This window comes from Euprymna scolopes, chromosome 15 (assembly GCF_053919585.1).
Source record: "Euprymna scolopes isolate OS-2025 chromosome 15, ASM5391958v1, whole genome shotgun sequence".
Taxonomy (NCBI): domain Eukaryota; kingdom Metazoa; phylum Mollusca; class Cephalopoda; order Sepiida; family Sepiolidae; genus Euprymna; species Euprymna scolopes.
Genome location: NC_136496.1, coordinates 60,239,754 through 60,263,388, shown reverse-complemented (window position 1 = coordinate 60,263,388; position 23,635 = coordinate 60,239,754). Strand labels below are relative to the sequence as shown.

General features: G+C 32.8%; 1 protein-coding gene across 3 annotated transcripts in view; it reads right to left on the bottom strand.

Annotated features, from left to right (window-relative positions):
• The window catches only part of LOC145293839 (protein RD3-like), a 59,924-nt gene extending 36,748 nt beyond the window's left edge, over positions 1 to 23,176 (bottom strand). Inside the window, exon 1 of one of the 3 annotated variants that reach the window (XM_080140507.1) lies at positions 23,032 to 23,176. The gene's annotated coding sequence lies outside the window, so the exon portion shown is untranslated. Of the gene's footprint in view, positions 1 to 13,085; positions 13,255 to 23,031 lie in introns of those variants that run through there. The other 2 variants (XM_080140506.1, XM_080140508.1) reach the window with 2 other exon arrangements.
• Between the last annotated feature and the right edge of the window lie 459 nt (positions 23,177 to 23,635).

Genomic DNA, 23,635 nt, shown 5'->3' with positions numbered 1-23,635 from the left:
TAGATAATAAGCTATATTTTATATGTTTTTTGCATTATTAATTTTTTTTCACTTTATTTTTAGATAATAAGCTATATTTTATATGTTTTTTGCATTATTATTTTTTTTTCATTTTATTTTAGATAATAAGCTATATTTTATATGTTTTTTGCATTATTAATTTTTTTTCACTTTTTTTTTAGATAATAAGCTATATTTTATATGTTTTTTGCATTATTAATTTTTTTTCACTTTTTTTTTAGATAATAAGCTATAATTTATATGTTTTTTGCATTATTAATTTTTTTTCACTTTTTTTTTTTTAGATAATAAGCTATATTTTAGTAAATCACATTGCTGATATTGTTGCAAACAGGACAAACAAATTTCTGCCAGACAAGACAAAGAGAGACAAAAAAAAAGAGTCAATACACAGAGAGAGAGAGAGAGAGAGAGAGAGAGAGAGAGAGAGAGAGAGAGAGAGAGGAAGAACAAATTCAACATGGCTGACCATGTTTCAATAAATACTAACAATTATATTAACGCTAGTTATCATTGCGTGATGGTAAAATACATTTTAATATGATATTTTAATTTATGCAGTTTTGTATTTATTATCATATAGTGTAAATTCTCTATTTACTATTTTATTGTACCTGATATATATAGTAATGATGTTAAAAGTTTTAAAAACAACTTCTGTGTCTTCAGCTGGAATTGAAACCAACACATTCAGCACTCTAGCGTTATTTAGTGCTTTAGCATTCACTGTTACCATTTGAGCTGTTGCCAGGTGGATAAAATGCTAAAAATAAAGCGATTTCATGCTAAACATGCATATGTACGCATCCTCAGAAGTTAGTCAATTTACTCCTACCAAGGAAACTGTTTTTCTTTTTTCAATTTTGACTTTTCAGCAGCTATTTTTACAGGCTTAAAAAAACATTGAAAGTGTTCTTGAGGTACAAATATCTTATATATCAAGTTTCAGATCTGTAAACCAAATATTCAGAGAGGAGTTTGGTAGAGACGTTTCGCACCCATGCTACTAAGGTCACTTTATATATATATATATATATATATATATATATATATATATATATATATATATATATATGCACTTCATTTACTCACATAAATTAATATACGAAAGTATAAATTTATGCGTAAACTTTAAGTGTTTACTTTAACAGTGCTCAATACATAGGTAGAGCTAGTTAGTAAGTTATAAAATATATATAGCGATTAAGCTACACTGAATATTGCGCGTTTCATCCACTCTACAATTCTTCAGGCTTATGCAAGAATTTTGTGGTTGTCTCGCGTTTTTATATACACACCTTCTATTGAGTTTTTTGTTAGCCAATCAGCTTTCTAGTATCCATCGCACCCTTCCTAATCAGCCAATGAGCAAGCACTTACAGGACAAAGCCCCATTTGACCTCCGGTTGACTCATTCCTTTATGTTTGCTATTTAGTGTAGATATCTAGTGTCTTGACCTGTTTTAAATCTAGGTTAAGTTTTTTTTTTTATATATGTTAGTTTATATATATATATATATATATATATATATATATATATATATATATATGTGTGTGTGTGTGTGTGTGTGTGTGTGTGTGTGTGTGTAATAGTTTATGTATATGCATGTTTATTTATTTATTTTGTTTATTTTCTATTGTTATTGTTAGTTTTAAAATTATTTTGTATTTCTATCCTAGAGTAAATTTTATTCTGTGAACACAGTTATTCGCTATTTCTCTCCTACAGTTTAATAGATGTTGAAGTTCTTTAAAGCATAAGATAGCAAATTTTTCATGAAGGCATAATCTACATGGATCGCATAGGTCTCTACATGTGTTTGCTTGTCTTACTATTTTCCATTCGACTACTGGCGAACGTCCGCTTTCCTTGAGTTTCCAGTATTTGTTTGCTAGCGTTGTTTTCATACTGTGTTTTTTTTTATTATTGAATTCAATTGGAACTAATGAATTCCAGCACCTTATACTACATTAACATTTAACCTTGAAGTTTGGTAGAGGCATGGAGTTTCACAACTTGTAAGATTATCATTCAAACACGGCCGTGTTTGAATATATGGTTAAGTAGTAGTTTAAGTCAGGCTTTAAAGCTTCACCACTCACTCATTTTTGACCAAATTTCAAACAATTATTACAGTTTATAGATTACCTTTTCAGCTATATTGTGAAAACTTTTTTTTCAATTTTCGTTCAGTAAAAGAAAAGTTATGATGAATTTACTGGTGTTCAAAATCATAAAAATAATGCAAGGAGGTGAGCGACATATTTTATGACTGGTTTCCATAGCAACCACGTTGCTTCAGCAACTACTGTTGCTACCAATTCACCGCTCTTACAAAAAAAAGAAGTAACAAGTGAAACAGAGAGAATGAAAGGGAGATAATTGGGGGATTTGATTGAAAGCAGATGTGTGCTATACATTGTCATTACATATGTGTGTGTTATGTTTATGGGGCAAAAAAATAAGACTGAAATTAAACAAAGAACAAATGAATTTGCTAGAAGTCTGAAAAAAATCATGGATTACAATAGAAAAATGCGAGCATGAAAGTAATATTGCAGCATTAAGAATTGTTTTTTTTTAAATTTAATTCATAACATTATATAATCAATTCTTAATGGTGTAATATTTTAAGTTATAAATTTATACTAGAATATCTTGTCCTTTTCTTTTCCAGTTTTAACAACTAGTCCTTTACTCTTCCATGTTTAAGCTTAACTATATTACTTTTCATGCATTTTTTTATTGTAATTAAATGTTTCTTGATAATCGTTGGTTTTTATTTTTAATATCTGATCTCTCCTTTTTAATTGTCTCCCCCCACCCATCAACTATTTTCTATGCTGTTCGCCTCATGCAACTACTTTTCTTATTTATATCATTTGCTTAGTGACGCCATGCACAGTATTTCAAAACATTTAATTTATATAAATCTATTAATTTTAAAACCGCCTTTTCATAATGTGACTTAAGAAAACAATGGTAAAATAATGGCGCATTTGTCCTTCCATATATCAGAAATGTAACTCTAAGGAGGTCATCTATAGTTTCAGCGGTGATTTACGGTGACAACTGCCGCTTTTCCCTTTTGTATTAAGTTCCACTATACAAGCGATGTAGGAAAAGACTTTCCTCCCCCGATATTGTTTTATCCACCAGATGTCCATTCAAATATAATTCAATCCTAACAACAGGGAGACGATTCTGTGGACATGTCACGGCACGAGCTTCAGTTGGCAGTTCATTCGACCCAAGGGAAATATTCATGACAATATTAATAAAAAATAAACCTTTTATTCTCTACTATTGTCACTTGGAGACATTGGTTGAATAATGGGTACTAGTGCACTTATTGATTCGTGCTGAACTAATAACGTTATTATTTAAAAAGCCATTCTTAACATGGGGAGGGGAGGGTGTTTTGTACCTATTCTATACTTTAACCTTACAATTGAATAAAAAAACATATTATAAAACTTTAATTAAACTTGGAAATACGATTTAAAAAATAGCGCGGATCAGTAAGTGCACTGCACTAGCACTGAATAATGATAATACATATATTGGAAAAGATCGATTGGAAAGTAACACACACACACACACACACACACACACACACACACACACATAGTAATAAATATTAGTGAGACTGGCGTTAATTTAAAATTTCCAACAGAAACTAAAAAAAATAATAAAGAAAATTCATATTTCAGTCAAGTAAATTCGGTCGGTGTGGTTTGGACATTACTTTCAAACAACTTTTTATTTATATATATACTAGTATACAGGTATTTGGAGATGTACGTTGAGCAAAAAAAAAAAAAAAAAAAGTAGTCAATTTTTTTAACTTTGACCCTTATTATGGCCCCTTAAACTTTATTGTTTTGGACTCAAATTAAGTTATTAAGTTAGATCCATGTCTAATGAACCTATATCTAAAATTTCAAGTGTTTAGACCGAAAATTGTCAGAGGAGTTTTTAAGAGTTCTTAAAAGGTCAAATCGTTGAACTTTGACCCCTTAATCGCTAAATTTCTGGCCGAAAACCAATCACATCGATTTTCCCAAATCTCAGTACCATGTATATCAAATTTCGAGTCTGTAGACTTAAAATTGACAGAGTTATTGCATAGGGAAATGTACACACACAGACAGACAGACAGTTTCTCTTTTATAGATATATAGATTACTTAAATCATATATATATATATATATATATATATATATATATATATATATATATATATATATATATATATATATATATAAATCGTATTTTTGTAAAGGTAATAACATTAAAGACGCTAAGCTATAAGTGACTTTCTTTTATCGTTCACGTGAAACGCTGAAATGAAAACTAGACCGAAAAATATACTTGCCATCTTTAAGAACAAGTTTAGAAAGTAACTAGCTAAGAAGGATCAATGACTCTAGCTGATCATTATTTTAAAGTTAAAGAACGCAGTTATGGATTTCAAGTATAGTCGATCTTTTATCGTATATAAAGGATCCGACAAGATTTTTCCGGCGACGGTCTTCATTTCGGAGTTTCGTGCATGTGTTACGGCGAAACATGCCAGAATCTAGTGTTTTAATTTTTTTTTTTTTTTCAACAACTTTTTCGAGAGTCTCATTAACTCATTAATCTTTTCTGTCTTAAAAAAAAAAAAGAGGGTAATAGGCACACGAACTTATGGTTAGTTGTAGGACAAAGGATGGTCGTACTTTATTATGACTTGACATTTTTATACAAAAGTCTGATCATTGATTTCGAACTCAAATTAAGAAGAATAAAAATTAATTTAAACTTAAATGTCATGTCACTAAAAAAAAAAAATCACTACACAGGCCCTTCCTTAATCAAAATACAAAGTATAAGTCCGGTAGAAATACGATTTGTTGTTGTTTTTTTTTTTTTTAAGATGGGAAAAGACTAGTACGATGTGAGCTATTAATAGTTAAGTTATAGTCTGCCAAATATTTCACGGTTGGAAACGAGAGTGCTTCTATAAAATTACTTAACGTTATTGGTGAGTCGTACACAAAAAAAAAAAAATAGTTAGGTCACACTACATGGACGTTTAGTTGGTCCGTCTGTCTACCTATTTTTCGCTAGTACTCTTAACTTTGTTTGTTTCCTTTGCAGGAGGCTAGACATAAGGTGAGGTGACGTTTTGAAAACCCAGCACACCGTGCCAGTGCAGAGGAGGGAGGGTGCTACCTCTTTTATTCCCGCTTTAAAAGTGCTCTTTTGGAATGTGTAGCAGAAACAAATGGAACTTTTTTCTTTCGCAAGTCAATGCCTCTCCACTGTGTTATTTGGCCATATACTGACCAATCAGGGGCGTTAGCGCATTGATCCTTTTTCTCCCCTAAGGAGATCGGAAACAATTTAATAAACAAAAAGAAGGGCCGTTTGAATATATTGATTTAATTTAAAGTGTTGTGTAATTAAAAAAAAAATTAAAAAATCAGTTGCGCTTGCGCTTTATTTCTTCAATTTTGAATAATTCCACAATTATGAATACCACTTTTTTAAAAAGTACACGCGAATTCATTCATAATTGTGAAATTATTCAAAATTGAAGGAATAAAAGCGCAAGCGCAACTGATTTATTAAAAAATAATTACACAACACTTTAAATTTAAATCAATGTATTCAAACGGTCCTTCAAGTTTTACGATATCCTTTTGTTTATTAAATTGTTAGGTGAAGGTACAGAATAGTTACAATACACCCGTCAGCCCGGTAACCTAAGTGCATAAGTATCAAAAAGTGATTTTTAATATCGTTTCAGCTAAATCCATAACAAGCGATACTTGGAATGAATGGTTTATTTTATTGACGCCACACCGTAATCACGTGATTAAAATTTTAGCAGACGAAAAATTGGTTCCGTGTTTTGTGTTGTTATATTTTTCTTAAATCTGTTAAAAGAAAAAAGAAACACGCATTTATTGTTGCTGAGATTTCAGATTCGGTCCTGAAATTGCATATGTCTGCCCCTGCTATGCTCTCTCTAAATGTCCCAACTAAAAAACAAAAAAAGTTGTACCTTCGTACTATGTGCTAAAACTTTTCCAACTGGTTTTATAACCGATTTTTATTTCCAAAATTTGTTATTTTTGAAACCACGACAAGCGGTGAAATTACGGAGAAAAATCCAAACATCATGGCTTATTTCGTTTCATTTAAAAAATTTTATTTCCCCAATATTCAAAAATAAATCTCTAAATTCATAAAATTGTATGCATGTTTCTCGCCCTTACGTGACTTACACATTTTTAAAAATTCATTTACTATTAAGTTATTGAAATAAAAAAATGCAATACTGTAGGCACTCCGAAATTTATGTGTAAAAACGACAACATTTTACACATTATCGGCACGTCATCATTTGGTGTGTACATTATTTTCTGCGTCAATTCTACGGATGCTCAACCGCGCTATAATGGTTAATGAAAGTAACATTTATTTATCTATTTTTTTGCTATCGGATTTTCATGTTTACATATATATATATATATATATATATATATATATATATATATATATATATATATATATATATATACCTGAAAGTTACCACTTATCAAGGCCCGGAAGCCACTCGGGGATAAGGGTTATTGCGTGTACAGTAATTAATGGGATAGTATTGTAGTAATCGTCAGCATTGGAGATTCGACAAAGTGTCTTACTTAAGGGGGTGGTTTGTCAGAAATTTGTTTATGTTGGACTTGAAGACATCCAAGTTGTAGTCAGGTGGGAAACAGGCAATCGGAAGAGCATTCCACAGTCGTGCAGTTTTAAGAAAGAAGCTCTGCTCATGGAATCTATGCTTGGATTTAAGCATAGATAAAGACTGGGGGAAATTAATGACAGTAGTTTCAGCCAGATGGGTGTTTTTCGTGAAAGATTGGCGAGGGGGGACCAGAGATTGGAGTTCAGACGAGCACCGGCCATGAAAATATTGATAAAACAAAGACAGGCTCGCAACATCTCTTCTGTGGGAGAAAGGCTGCAGGGAAGAGAAAAGGGCATCCCCCACTAAGCCACGAAGATTATTTTGTACTCTGTCAAGGCAGGATAGGCTGTTTTTAGCAGCTCCTGCCCAGATGTGACAGCAGTACTCCATCCTTGGACGTACTTGGCTTTTATATAGATAGAGAATTGCATTAGTAGTGAGATATCTTCTGGAGCAGTAGAAGGATTCCACCATCCTCCCAACGACCTAGGCAACAAACCTGATGTACGTGTTCCATTTCAGATCAGGAGTAAAGGTCAAACCTAGAAGCTTGTCAAAACATGGAGTCTCCCCAAGACAAGAGCCATCCATTTCAATTGATTCCAGATGGGGATCAGAGCATTGATGGTGTAAAGATAGGAGCTTGGTTTTAGATGCATTAAAAGTAACTAGCCACCTCTTCCCCCACTGTACCACACGCTCAAAATCAGAAGAGAGAGAATCAGAGAGAGCTTTGTCATTTACGGCCTTTGATGTGTTGCCATAGATGGTCGTGTCATCAGCATAGATATCAACGAATGATTTAAGTATATGTTTTGGGAGATCATTGATGTAGATCAGGAAGAGAGTTGGGCCCAGGATGGACCTCTGAGGGACTCCAGCATTAATACTGTGGGCTTCTGATTTCTGCCCATCAACTCTAATGAGCCTATCAGAGAGAAATGATTTAATAATTGAGAAAACATTTCCAGTTATACCGTAGCTGGAAATCTTGTGAAGTAGGCCTTTATACCATACTCTATCAAAGGCCTTTGATATGTCAAGAGCAATTGCCCTAGAAAGGAAGCCTTTGTCGAGAGATTCACTAATCCTATGAGATATAACCGTTAGCACATCTACTGTAGATCTAGCAGAACGGAAACCATATTGCATGTCACTAAGAAGGTTATTTCTGCTGAGGTGTTTGACTACTTCTCTATTTAATATAAATTCCAGCAGCTTACTCATGACACACAGGAGACTTATTGGTCTGTACTGAGAGGGAGATGATTTATCACCTGAATTCTTAAATACAGGGCATACTGATGAGGTTTTCCAGGGTGTTGGGAAGCACTTCTCCTTAAGGCAACGCTTAAACAGTTTTGTAAGTATAGGAGCAAGTTCTGGTTGGCGCTTTTTCAGCACTATAATTGGAATGCCATCAGGGCTAGTTGCTTTACTGGAATTAAGGTTCTTGATTAGCTTGGCGACTTCACGCACAGATATTTGTATGTTGCATAGCGTGTTGTCTGTTATAGGAGAAAATATGGGGAGTTTATGGCTTTCGTCACATAGAGTAGAATTAGCTGCAAAGTTCTTGGCAAATAGTTTGGCCTTGTCTGATGCTAACGAGATGATCTCAGGTCCATTGATGATGGTTGGGATAGAACTCACGCTTCTGTTCAGGATCCTGTTTGCTATTTGCCAAAACTGGTGGGAACCAAGCCGCTGCTCAACTACTTTGGACAGTCAAAATACTGTTAAAAACCCGCCGAATATATGTCAGCCTATGTCACGGTAACATATATTGAGCGAGTTTCTAACAGTATTTTGTCTGGTTTTTTATTTATAACTCATTCTCCCAAACTTACCGCCTCAAAGAGAGAGTCGGTCGCCATTTTAAATTTTCCAATACATCGGTAAACACTGTATGTTTTTCGAACTAAATAAACATGTTATATCAAATATAAACACTAAAGACATATCCAGTTAGGTAGAAAAGTAACTTATCTTGCCTTTGATAACATTTATTTGTTCTATATTTATTTTGTGACAACTTTTTCGAATCTATGTGTACAGTAAAACGAACCCGACTTTTGTAAAACAAATAGATTTCTTTTTAACGGGCTACACAGACGAGAGTTAAAATTAAATTAATTTTAACGTCTTCTCTGTTGTTGAAAATTATGTAAATAACGATACTGTTTACTGTTAATTAGAGACATCTTTACATTTTTTTTTTTTTTTTTTTTGAAAAAGGCGCAAAAATAAAGTTGCCACTCCTTCAATTCAAACAATATAATCAAAATGAATTTTTTAGGCTGATGCTGGATTTCCGAATTTAACATTGCCAATATGAATATATTATTTTAATATTGGAAACCTGTTATAAAAAATTCGGTACTAGTGCACTTATTGATTCGTGCTGAAATAATAACGTTATTATTTAAAAAGCCATTCTTAACATGAGGAAGGAAGGGTGTTTTGTATCTATTCTATACTTTAACCTTACAATTGAATAAAAAAAAAACATATTATAAAACTTTAATTAAACTTGGAAATACGATTTAAAAAAATAGCGCGGAAGTGCATTAACACCAAAAATTCTGTTTCAACTTAATATAGCGAAATATTGGAATTTGATATCATTTAAATCTTTTAAAAAGAATTATTTTTTAGACTTCTATTTTTTCTTGTTGTAATTCAAATAATTATATTATCGAGATAAAATGCTATCGATAAAAAGCGTTGATTTTTTAACATAATAATATTGCTTTTATGTCCAATTTTATTTACAACTTTAAGGTAAGTGAAACGAATAATGTGTTTTGTATTACACATAGATTCGAAAGAAAAATGTTATCAAAGGCAAAATAAGTTACTTTTCTACCTAACTAGAAAATTTTTAGTGTTTTTATTTGATGTAAAGTGTTTATTCGGCTCGAAAAAATAGTGTTTACCGATGGCGGCGGACTCTGTGTTGAATACGTAAGTTTAGGAAAATAAGTTAAAACTAAAAAAAAACTAATACTATTAGAAACCCACTCAATATATGTCAGCCTATGTCACGGTAACATATATTGAGTGTGTTTCTAACAGAATTTTTTTATAGTTTTTTAGTTTTAACTAATTTTCCAAAATTTACGTATTCAACACAGAGCCATCCGCCATTTGCATTTTTCAAATACATCGCCCGGTAAAAACTGTATGTTTTTTTCGAGCCGAATAAACACTTTACATTGAATAAAACACTAGAAAATTTTCCACTTCAGTAGAAAAGTAACTTATCTTGCCTTTGATAACATTTATTTGTTATATATTTGTTTTTTTGACAACTTTTTCGAATTTATGTATGTATTAAGACAATCCCTTTATGAATAATAAAAATATAAATAATAAAATAACTATTTTTTAATTATTCAAACTTTTCAGTTTAAAAAAAATGTTGCAATTTTTAAAGGCCTAGATTTAGTTGATTTAGTTTTCGTAACACTAAAATATGGGGTGGGGGTAGAACACCTAAAAAAATTCCCTTCATATATTTAATGAAACCTACTTTTAATATGTAAGTTATTTAAAAAATGAATGAGTATCGAAAATTTCATGAAAATCTCACCATTAGTTGATTTTTGCTAGATTTTTTAAACATGGGTGTCTACCGCTTCAAAATCATCACTACATATAAACGTTGTTTTAAAGCGTCAACGATGTAACCACGATTTTAGTCTCGCATTTTCATTATTTTAGTACGCTGTAAAAAATATTTAAAAAATATTAGTTTATTTAAAGTTTCTTCTTTTAAATGGTAAAAAAAAGTTAGGACGATAATATGAAATTAAATTACAATTACATCGTGTTACATATGGAGGGGGGTAAATCTGTGGCGCATGTTAGAGGTACCTACAATATTGTAAAAAAAAAAATAATGATATTATTTATAAAAAAAATAATTAAGAATTTAAATATATCACAATGCATTCCGGTTTCTTTGTCAAGTCAGACATATTTTTAACCCTTTGTTAATAATTGAAAACAACATATTAATTCCGCGATCGCTAATTTATAAATTCTGGAAATTTCATTAAAATTGGATTTTCTAAATTTTGGTGGACCTTCTCTGCTTTTACATTTTGGAGAGCGAATATTGCACGTGGCCTTTCTAAATCTGAAAGGAATTTGGAAGTCTTTAAACTGTCGAATAGAAAATTATTTCTGGCTTTAAATCATCATATATTAAAAAATTGGCAGTCTTGGAAGGTTTTTAACACCTAATAATGTTAGAGGTAAAACCAGCATTAAATTAGCAAAAATAATTCGCAAAAGAAAAACATGGCCACCAGTGAAAACAATAGTGAATACATTGGAGTATTCCAATATCATGAAAACTACGGTACATCTTTAGTTGGTCCTCTAGCGCACTTTGACCGATTCGATTAACACTTGTAATTCAATGATCAAATTTGATATCGTAATGCGGATTTGTATTACTACACATAGATTCGAAAAAGTTGTCAAAAAGCAAATATATAACAAATAAATGTTATCAAAGGCAAGATAAGTTACTTTTCTACCAAACTGGATATATTTTTCGTGTTTTTATTCAATATAACATGTTTATTCAGCTCGAAAAGCATACAGTGTTTACCGATGTATTGGAAAATTCAAGATGGCGCCTGACTCTCTCTTTAACACGGTAAGTTTGGAAAAAAGTGTTATAAATAGAAAACTAGACAAAATACTGTTAAAAACTCACTCAATATATGTTACCGTGACATAGGTTGACATATATTCGGTGGATTTTAACAGTATTTTGTCTAGTTTTTTATTTATAACACCGTTTCCCAAACTTACCGTGTTAAAGAGAGTCAGGCGCCATCTTGAATTTTCCAATACATCGGTAAACACTGTATGTTTTTCGAGCTGAATAAACATGTTACATTGAATAAAAACACAAAAATATATCCAGTTAGGTAGAAAAGTAACTTATCTTGCCTTTGATAACATTTGTTATATATTAGTTTGACAACTTTTCCGAATCTATGTGTACAGTAATACAAACCCCTCAAAGCACTCTAAAACGCCATAGAACTACCAACTTGAAGATGGAGTGATTATATAAAATTACCGCAAAAATTGAATGCGCGCCTGCGTGAACAAATGTGGCATCAGTAAAAATAGATCTTAATATCAGGAAAACTATTTGTTTGTCCCAGTTTCAAATGTGATTTGTTTTTCAGCAGACTCGAAAACTTAAAAAAGTCCTCATTTAACACTGTTGAGTTGAAAAGAAACTAAAAATTGACGCAAATAAAACAAAACAAACGTAAACATTAAAAACAAAAACAAAAGAGTTAATAGATATTGTACTTAATACAGAAACCCATTCTTAGCATAGGGAGGGAAGCGAAGAAGCGCGTTTTGGGTGCTTGCTTCTTCGTTATAAGAGCGAAATCCGAAAGTTGAAAATAATGATTTTCATTAAAAAACAATGGTATTTACTTATTTTTTTAAATGTAATTTTCAACTAAAAGCAATGTTTATCTACTTAATTGTCATGTCGCAATTAATTAGTTAAACATTACTGCATTATTAACATATTGTACTTTAACGAATCAATGATTGTAATATCCGCCATTCGTTGTAACAGGACGGACATCGGTTACTTCCCCTGACTTCTAGGTTGTTTATTTATGTTTGAACTCGAAACTCCTCCGAAAACTATTTTCATTAATAATTAATTTTCGATCATTGTTTTTCGTAATTTTTGGATGTGTTACTAAATTCGACATGACAATTTAAGTAGATACCATTAGTTTTATCTGAAATTCAATATTTCGATATTCCTGGATTTCGCTGTTATAAACGAAGGTTTTGTAACTATTCCGTACTTTCACCTAACAGTATGACAAACAGCACGTTAAATAGCACGGTCCGTATTCTGCATTAATACTACAAATAACGAACATAACAAGTATCCTTTTCACTAAGACCAAAATCTGGTATCTGTTCTGACAACGTTTGATCTTTTCTGTTCTCAGATGTAATTATAACTTTCGTCCCAATTTAGAGAGCCCCTTTTTAGGGAACTGGATTTCCCTCACATTAAAAATCGGGGATTTGTTTAAATTTGCCCTCGTGAGGGCACAAGTAAAATAGCAACATTAGAAAACATAACTAAATACACAAATCAATCGATTGCATGTGTTGAATTGATCAACTTAATCGATAATTAACGTTCATTATTTAATTCCAAATAAATGAATAGTTAATGAAGTTTTTGTCGTTAAAAAAGCCACAAACAATCTTCTGTAACAAAAAAAATGGGAAGCAGCATCTTACCTGGATTTTTTTCTGTTAAAGAAGCGCAGAATCTTTGTCTGTTTTTTGTGCAACTAACTCTGAGCAACGCTTTCTTCGTATCCAACATGCGAAAGCATCATATTGGAAAGTTTCATTCTCACATCATACGTCAGACATGCGTACATAACAAGATCAGCAAACGGGAGACAATACAGAAGTATGGATGGCTAAAAAGACCACAATCTATGGTTGGTTGTTAGGTATTACGGCGTGTTAATCGTCATTCGATAATTTGATAGCGCAATTTTACATGTTTTGAATATGATTGTTTCGTAAATGAATTTGTTTCGTTTACGCATTTACATGAGTAATAAATAAACGGTTAATTTAGTCCAATTTAGTTTCTTTCGATTAAATTAAAAATTTATTTAATCGTTTTATGCACACAAACTCGAGTGTAAAAAAAGTAATGAAAGTAATATACTATCGGAAATGAATTTCAATGTTTACTTATATAAATCAGATAGTGGCAATTTTACCAAATTGCAGCATCCCCCTTTTTTTGTATGCACCCCCCCTTAACTAAAACCTTATCACTAACCTAAAATCCTAGTGAAATTTATGGGGAGGGGTGTAACGTTATTATCGGACGGTAGTTAACAGGTTAGTAATAAGGACAACACAGGTTAGGATATATCTTTATTTATTGATGGTACATGCAGATGGAATAACTCTTACTATGACATCCCTCTTTTCCCAAAACAAAACAAAAACAATTAAAAAACAAAAACTACAATACGTAAAGATGTAGCCTGATGGTTCAACTAGGGACTCTCCTATGATTGAACTTTTTAGGTGGTCTTATTACACAACTGGATTTGGATGTTTTCTGAGCTCCATGATGTAGTGTAGGTCTGCCATTGGTTGTGGTGGTGCTGGTTTGTTCTATAGGTGTGTGGTGTGTTGTTATACCAATTGCTGATTCTCCGCGTGATTCTGGAATATCACTGGTGTGGATGCAGATGTTTCTGGGTTCATTGTTGCTCATTGTTCTTCCCTCAGATGCTTGTGGTTTCTGTGAAGCGGCTTTTCAGATGAAGTTTGTACTATGTATGATCTGGGTTCAGCACATCTGTGTGTGACAACTGCTGAGGACCATTTACTGGAATCTGGTTGTGTTGGTCATATTGAGACTTTTGATATGACAGTCTTTGATACAAGAGAGTTGCTATCTTTTCTCTTTGGATCGAATTGTTGGGACACTTTACGGGTACGTTTACCACAAGCTTTCAGTTGAATAATAATTCTCCAGGTGATAGAATTACACAGTCGGTAGGGGTGGACAGTAAACATAGCAATACCATATCTAAGTTGCTGTTACTTGAAATAGCTTTTTTATTGCAGATTTTATGACTTGTATGCAGTGCTCTGCTAAATCATTCAATTGAGAGTTTCCAGGAGATGATGCGTAGTATTCAAATCTCTCTCCCTTGCAAATTGTTTGGACAGGGTAGAGCTATAGTGAGACCCATTGTCACTGATCAATCTCTCTGAGATCCCCTGCTCTCCGAAGATCTGCTTGATGAGGTTAATAATTTCTTGGCAGCTGAAGTCCTTTAATTTTCACACTATGGAATATTTCAAATAGTAGTTAACTACCAGCATATAATGTGATCTGCAACCTGAAACAAATCCATGGCTATTATTTGCCATGATTTTACTGGAATTTCAAGGATTCTGCCCATCGGGTTTTCCTTTATATCTGTACAGTTTTGCTCATATCCTGATGGATGTTGCTTCAAAAAAGTACAACCTCTAGCTCACAATTCACATTTTTTCCATTCCCTGATGACCATAATGGAATTTTTCTAATATTTCCAGCTGCATCACTTGAGGTATAATTATCTAGTTGCTCTTCATTAAAATACCATTTTCGCTATAACTAGTATGGCTGCAAATTTTTGCTGATTTCCTTAAATGTGTCAGGCCAGCCTTGCAGGATGGTTTCCCTAAGTTCACAGAGTATGGGGTTAGCTTTTGGTGCGTGATGTATTTGTGTCAACTTTTCTGTGGAGAATTGAACAAAATCCACTCTTATATCAAGGTTCATCTCCTCTTTGGATTTCTTGTTTGGTAACTGGGAAAATCTGTCCACCAAGGTCATCTCTTTGTATGGGCGATAGATGACACTCAGGTTATAATCTTGTAAGTGTAGCAACAGACGTTGCAAATCAAGTGGAGCTGAAGGTAAATTTTTTAAGCTGATCTCTTCTAATGGCTTATGATCGTTTTCTACTTGGAATTTATATCCATATAAGGATGTCCTAAATCACTCGCAGCAAAAACAACAGTTAAAATCCTCACTCAAGTTCGCATATTTTTGCTCTGTTTCTGTTACTGTCTTCGAGGCAAACACAATTGGTTTTCCTTCTTACAGAAGTACTGCACCTAAACCTTTGTTGGATACATCAAATTGTAAACTTGTTTTTTTTTTAATGGATAAAAATAAGTGAGGGACATTTCCTAGCAAATCAAGTTTTTGATTTTTTTTTCAGTGCTTTCTGGTGACTAGCAGACCATTGGTATTCTGATTCTTTCTTGAGTAGATCTATCATGGGTGTAATCAAATATGATAGATGCGAAATGAAGGGCACTAAGTAGGTGATAATTCTTAACACCCTTTGCAAATCTGTGAAGTTGGTAGGGTTAGGCAGTTATTTTATTGCTTCTACCTTATTTGGATTTGATCTTATACCATCCTTGTTATAGACAGCACCAAAAAAATGTATTTGTTTTTGGTCTATCATACATTTTCACTGTTAAAACGTAACCGTTCAGTTTGCACCATTTTCATTAGATTGTAAAGGTTGCGATCATGTTTCTCTTTCTTCTTCCCAAAGACGATGACGTCATTAATCAGTTCAATTGTACCAGGGCATTTTTCCAGTATCATGTCCATTCTTTGCATGAAGGCATCCTGGAACATCACCAGGCCAAATGGCATTCTTTAAAAACAGAATCTCCCAAATGGTGAGCGAAATGTTGTCAATAGCTGTGATTTCGCATCAAGCAGTATAGACCAATATCTATTTCTGGCATCTCACTTTGAAAAGTGTTGTGCACCTGACAGCTTTTGTGCTAGTTCCTCCATTGTAAAGGTCTTATGATGACATCTCATGATCGCTTGGTTCAGATCCTTTTGGTTCTAGGTATAGCTGAAGTTCTCCATTATTCTTTTGAATGTAAAATATGCTGCTAAGCCATTTGGTCAGTTTACTAACATTTCTAATGATGCCTTGTGTTTCAATGGTATTTAATTCCTCTTTGATCTCATCTCTTAAGTGGACGGGACATTTTCTGGGTGCATGGATCACTGGCTGATGATAGGGCTTTAGTACTATGTGATAGTCACTTTTGAAGTGTTTTATTTGATCAAACTGATTTGGGTAAGAGTTTGTTAATTTGGAATTAATTCGATCTTTATTTTCTATGATTGTACAGTGGAGGCATTAAAGTTTCTGAGGATAGAATAGACCTATCATTGTCTATTATGATTATAGTAACAACAAAAAATTAAAGTGTGGTCCATTTACCTTTATGTGCACATTGTATGCAAACTGAACCATGCTGCATTATATTTGAGCCATTGTATGCAGTTAGTATTGCGTGCTCCTTTTTTGTAGAATCTGAAATGGGTTTTCCTAAATCATCTACCTTGTCTGGAAATCCTACAGAAGGTTTGTAGAGGAAGTGTATTGCTTTCTGCAACTGGGGCCACTTTTGCCTATGGGTGCCTAATCTATTAGGAAGCCTTGTTTGCAGTTCAGTAAAGATTTTGGTCCGATAATTGGGCCAAGATCTTCTTTGCTGCTGAATTGCATCAAATGTCAGTAATTCGAACTCTCTGTATAACTCGCTAAGTTCTCTCATGTCAGACTTCATCAAGCAGATTCGATTGTTGCACTTTTCACTCTGGGTTTATTATTGGTCACTGTACGTGCTTGGTCAAGTCTTGTCTTGTTTACATTCTTATTGGTGCACATCTTTGTTCAATGATTCTTTTTTTTTACAAACTAAATATATGGTACCCTTGGCTGGGAATTTTCTTTTCTGATAACTGTGTGTGTTTCCACATCATTTACAGTGACTATGTTTAATAATGTTTATCTCCCAACTGTCACTTCCCTGAATTTCAGCCGTTTGTCTTTTTTTTTTTTTTTTTTTTTTTTTACAAGGTGGTCACCACTTATCAAGGCCCAGAAGCCACTCAGGGATAAAGGTTATTGTAAGTACAGTACGTTAGTGTGGATATTTAAAGTGTCTACTTAAGGGGGCGGTTCATCAGGAATTTGTTTACGTTGGACTCGAAGACATCCAAGTTGTAGTCAGGAGGGAAGCAGGCAGACGGAACAGAGTTCCACAGGTGTGCAGTTCTAAGAAAGAAACTTTGTTCATGGAATCTACGTTTTGATTTAGGCATAGATAAGAGTGAGGAAAGTTTTTGACAGTGGATTCAGCTAGACAGGTGTTTTTCGTAAAAGATTTGCGAGGGGGGACCAGAGATTTGAGTTCAGACGAGCACCTGCCATGGAAATAATGATAAAACAAAGATAGGCTTGCAACGTCTCTTCTGTGGGAGAGAGGTTGCAGGGAAGAGAAAAGGGCATCCTCCACCAAGCCACGAAGTCTATTTTGTACTCTGTCAAGGCAGGATAGGCTGTTTTTAGCAGCTCCTGCCCAGATATGGTAGCAGTATTCCATCGTTGGGCGTACTTGGCTTTTATATAGATAGAGAATTGCATCGTTAGTGAGATATCTTCTGGAACGGTAGAAGGATCCCACCATCTTTCCAGCGACCTTGGCAACAGACTTGATGTACGTGTTCCATTTCAGATCAGGAATGGTCAAGCCCAGAAGCTTGTCAAAACATGGGGCTTCTCCTAGACGAGAGCCATCCATTTCAATTGATGCCAGATGGGGATCAGAGCATTGATGATGTAAAGATAGGAGTTTGGTTTTTGATGCATTAAAGGTAACCAACCACATCTTCCCCTACTGAACCACTCGTTCGAGATCAGAGGAGAGAGAATCAGAGAGAGCTTTGTCATTTACAGCTTTTGATGTGTTGCCATAGATGGTCATGTCATCAGCATAGATGTCGACGAATGATTTAAGTATGTGTTTAGGGAGATCACTGATGTAGATCAGGAAGAGAGTTGGGCCCAGGATGAACCCTTAAGGGACGCCAGCATTAATACTGCAGGCCTCTGATTTTTGTCCATCAACCACTACTCTTATGAGCCTATCAGAGAGAAATGATTTAATGATAGAAAGTATATTTCCAGTTATACCGTAGCTGGAGATCTTGTGAAGTAGGCCTTTATGCCATACCTTGTCATGTGATTTAACAATGCTCCATGCATTCAGCCACAATTTAAAGCTTCCTAATGTTTTAGCTCTATGCCTTTAACATGTAAAACTTTCTATCCTTTATCCCCTACCCCACCCTCAGCTAGCCAGACACATATACTCAAATCTACTGCAAGCAACTCAAACGAATTTAAAATTTATGCACATATATCATCTAGACATATGTAAAACGACCGCTTCCACATACAATCCACCATATATTAAATATTTACAGACACACATTTGTATACATTTGCATTTATATTACTGGATTAAAAAAAAAACATATCGAAGTTTAAGAGAAAATCTATTCGGAATTTAATTTAATAATATTTTTAACTGGGTTCTTATAAACAATTTATATTTAGATCCGATAATTAAGAAGATTTTACCAGTATTTATTAAATCTATTAATTTTATACAGAGAACGATGAAAAATTAGTAATTTTAAATAATCCTATTTCAAAATTTATAAAGTTATAAAATCGTAAAACCAATATATAGTACTGTTGTATTTCTGCCTTGTTTAAGAGAATGCCAACAGATATATGAAAATATAACGATATATTTTTATTGTCAATGACAGTTATGGATAGTTGGTTGTTACGAAGGAGATGCATTCTCAGGACCAAATTGTTAATTAACAACAATATCCATTTCAGTTGCTATTATATAACATTTGTGACAACTTTAAACACCCCCTTAGAACGGCATTATCACTGTATCCACATCCCAAGGGCGTTTTTTTGGGGCGTTTTTTTTTTTGCCATTGTCGTTTCTTTGGATTGACCTGATTTTGGTGTGACTTGTAACACCTTTTACCAAAAATGACATTTTAAGTATCACACTTTTTGACAATTGATCAAGTTTGTTACTTCTTCCCATATAGATACCTTTGCCAGGTTCATAATTTTTGTTCAATGATATTTTGGTGCATTTGATGATTATTTTTTGTTGTTTCTTGCATTTGGTGAGATGTATATTATATATGAATATATTAACTATTATTTATTAATTATAATTAAATTATTAGTTTAATTACTAATTATAATATAGTCTGATTCAACTATTAAATTTGATAGGCCAATTGCCCTTTTCGCTGTGGTTTATTTTATTACCCATTTATTAGCTTAAAACCTAATTCAACTAATTTAAATGACATTAGATGTATACTTAGTTGGGGATGTTTTAATTTTAATTTCATACCAGAAAGCACATTACAATTTCCATGAAATGTTGTAATGAATTCGTTAGGTTAGTACTAGGCATGTGACAACAGAATATTCTTATCACTGTTTTGACTCTCAAGTATATTTCCGACACAGACACAGTTAATCAACTGAAGAACCACATCACTCTATATAAAAGCATATATTATATCAACGGATACATACTCGAAAGTCAAAACAATGAAAAGTATATTCTGTTGTCCTACCAGAAAGCATATTACAATTTCCATGAAGTGTTATAGTGAATTTGTTAGGTTATTACTATATTTTGTTCTATCTGGTTTCTTATAGACAATGTTAATTTCTTGGTTCACTTTACAGTCACAGCACAATCATGTTGACACACCGGTTCTCTCATTAGATCACTGAAGTTAAGCAACATTGAGCCTGGTGGGCACCAGATGGTGACCATTTGGGAATAGCAGGTGCTGTATATAGGAGAACACCGACATCTCCCTACAAGAACTGCAAAAACCTAACATTGTTATCTCCCCTGACTGGGATGTACATGTCACTGGAAACCACTTGTGAATTTAATATTTCCCTGATACTTCCTCCTTTGAGGGAAGCCAGTTCAACCCATTTAGGGTGAATGCCACTGGCATTATATATTAGTTTTGTTATGTCATGCCAACGTCAAAATGCTCGTTCATACACATGAACTCTTTCTAATGTTTATATAATAGTAGACTACCCGTGACCCATTGGGTTACTATGTTATATTAGCTATGGAATTCATGTATGAACATGACACTTGTGACGTAAAGAAAATATTTTTTTTGTGACATAACAGAAACATTTCTATGAAAGTATATTAAAATGAAAAAAGAATATAGATAGATTTCTATGAGTCGTTCTGTTTATAATTGGTTATTTTTGAAAAAAAAAAAAAAAAAACTTACAGCCATTGAATTATAAGTGGTTTGCCATACTTATAGGTAAATGTGCACTGAACGGATACCATAATACTTTAAGTTAAATTCAAATTTTGATATATCTTTTAATTTAAATGCGAAAAAAAAAACAAAAAAAAAACAATTGGGATGCTGAAAACGTACACAGTAAAACAATACATTTTATTGTGTCGTTGATTATTTATTTGTAACGCAAATTAAAAAAAAATACTTTCGGGGTTATTTATTTATGTTGGTAGTGTAGAAAAAATATATGTATGTTTTTTAAGAAAGGTGTATTAAAAAATGGAGAATAAATTTTAAAAAAAAAAAAGAACGCGGTGGAAAAATCGGCGTTGTAAAATGCTCTTATGGTTGTCAATGGGTTAAAGTAGATTTATTTGTAAGAAAATTGTGTTAAAATAACTTAAATGTAATATGGAAATTAACGATGTAAAAAAATGCAGAAAGTATTAACAATTGTTTATTTGGATAATTTAAAGGAAAAAAAAAATTGGGACACTGAAAACATACACAGTAAAACAATATGTTTTATTGTCGCGTTGATTATTTATTTGTAAATATGTTTTTTTTTAATTTGCGTTACAAATAAATAATCAACGTGACAATAAAGCGTATTGTTTTACTGTGTACGTTTTCAGCATCCCAATTTTTTTTTCACGTTTAAATTATCCAAGTAAACAATTGTTAATACTTTCTGCATTTTGTTTTTACATTGTTCATTTCTATATTATGTTATGGGTTTATGTTTATGTACGCATGCGCAACCGGAAGTCATAAACCGGCGGATTAGGTTACAACACCTGTAACAAGGTCATTTGAGTTTTATAATTATATAGATTTCTTATAAAAGCTCTATTTTGTATTGAGCACTTTTGAAAAAGATATTGGTTAAAGTTCATGTTATTAGTATACTTGAACTTAATTTATGTATATATGTGTGTATGCTAGACTATATTCATCTTTTCCCACTATTTCTCTTCTCATTTGTTCTTTATTTATCTCCTTTGCTTTTTGTGTCATTTGCTTTTTGTTATTCAGTGTGCACGGTGACCAGCAAGCAAGATAACATCATCTACAGCTTTAGTAGTTTACTAGATCACCTATGACACATTGGAGCAGTATTCATTATATATATTTATAAATATTTGAAATTTCTAAATGTTTTCATAAATATTTAGAAAGTTCAAGTTACGACCATTGCTTCTTCAAGCAAACACAGATATTAAAAGAGTTTTAGAATCGTATAGATATAAAAGAACATTGTTTTAGTTCAATACTTATTGCAAATGTTTGAACACACATGAATTCAAATAAAGAAACACATGTAGACCTATAGAAACGATTGAAATATAAATTTGATATAAATATACTACTTTTTGTTTTACTTGGGAATTATCACTTATCAAGGCCTGAAGGCCATTGGAGGATAAGGGTTAATGAATGTGAGGTGATAGTGTAAATTAATCATTAATGGTGTAAATTGGATCAAATTTGATTATTTATTGGGACAATCAACACGAACTTGTTTACATTTGATTTGAAGACTACCATGTTGTATTCAACCGAGAAACAGGCCAGTGGAACAGTGTTCCATAAACAGGCAGTTCTGGGAAAGAAGCTTTGTTCATGGAATCTGCGTCTAGATTCAGGCACTGATACAGAGTGGGGGAAATCCTATATAGTGGTTGTAGCTAGTCAAGTGTTTTTTTGTGAAAGTTTGGCATAGATTGGAGTTCAGTCGAACACTTGCTATGAAAATAATGATAGAGCAAAGACAGGTTTGCAACGTCTCTTCTGTGGGAAAGAGGTTGCAGGCAAGAGAAAAACCTGCTAGGTTTCAAAGCCAATTTTGAACTCTATCAAGACTGGATATGGCACGTCAAGCAGCTCCTGTCCAATGTGGCGAGAGTATTCCATTTTAGATATTATTATTGAGGTTGTTCAAAAGTTTTGTTATCTTGGAGCACATGGAGGAATTGGTGCTAGTGTGATTTCAAGGGTTAAGAGTGGATGGCATAAGTTCAGGGGGTTTCTAAAATTATTAAACAGCAGAACGTCACCATTGTCGACCAAGAGGAGTGTTTATCAAACATGTGTATGAAATGTGAGTGCGAAATCTCGACAGTGAGGACATGCGTTGCATGAAGAGAAATGATATAAGGATGATACAATGCATGTGTAATGTGAGTTTTACACAAGCAGGCTTAGATCTGATTACCTCAAAGGAAGAGTAAATGTGGACAGTATAGGGAGATGTGTGCAGAACGGGAAACTTTGTTGGTATGGTCAGGTTGGAAGAATGGATGAGAGTTCTTGGCTTAGTAGATGCAGAAGAGTTCAAACATCATGATTAGTTTGCAATGGAAAGACAAAAAAACATGGGAGAAAATGATAACTATGTATTTGAGAGAAACAGAGATAAATACAGACCTGGCCAGTGGTAGGTTAGTTTGGAACTCAATTTCTAAAAGCTGTTTAAGAGATGGCATCATGTAGAGTAGATATTAAACCAATTATTATTATTATTATTATTATTATTATTATTATTATTATTATTATTATTATTATTATTTTGATTGACTTTTTTTCAGTCAATTTATTTTTACTGGTAAAACTCATTTAATTTCATCATTGTTGTATTAGTTGAAATATATATATATCTTATTTTTATTAGGAGTACAAATTGAATATTGTTATATATGTATATTCTTTAATATTTCTAAAAACTTTTGGAATTTCTATATAAGTAGATGACGTCATAAAAGAGTTTTTCTTTTTTAAATTGTCAAAAGAAAGCTATCTATCATTCATCCTTTATGAAGTCATTAATTTTTAAGTAAATGTATATATTTCTTTCTTAATACAGGGTGACCCCCCAAAAAAACTCTAATTAGGCCCTGTGTTTTGTCCGAATGAAATGAAACTTTGGTCATAACTAGTTTATTGTATTCGAAACATCACATCAAACTACTAGGGTCTTTGGCCTTTTTTTTCTCCGTTTTACAGCATATGTTCTAGATGGCCTCCATTTAGC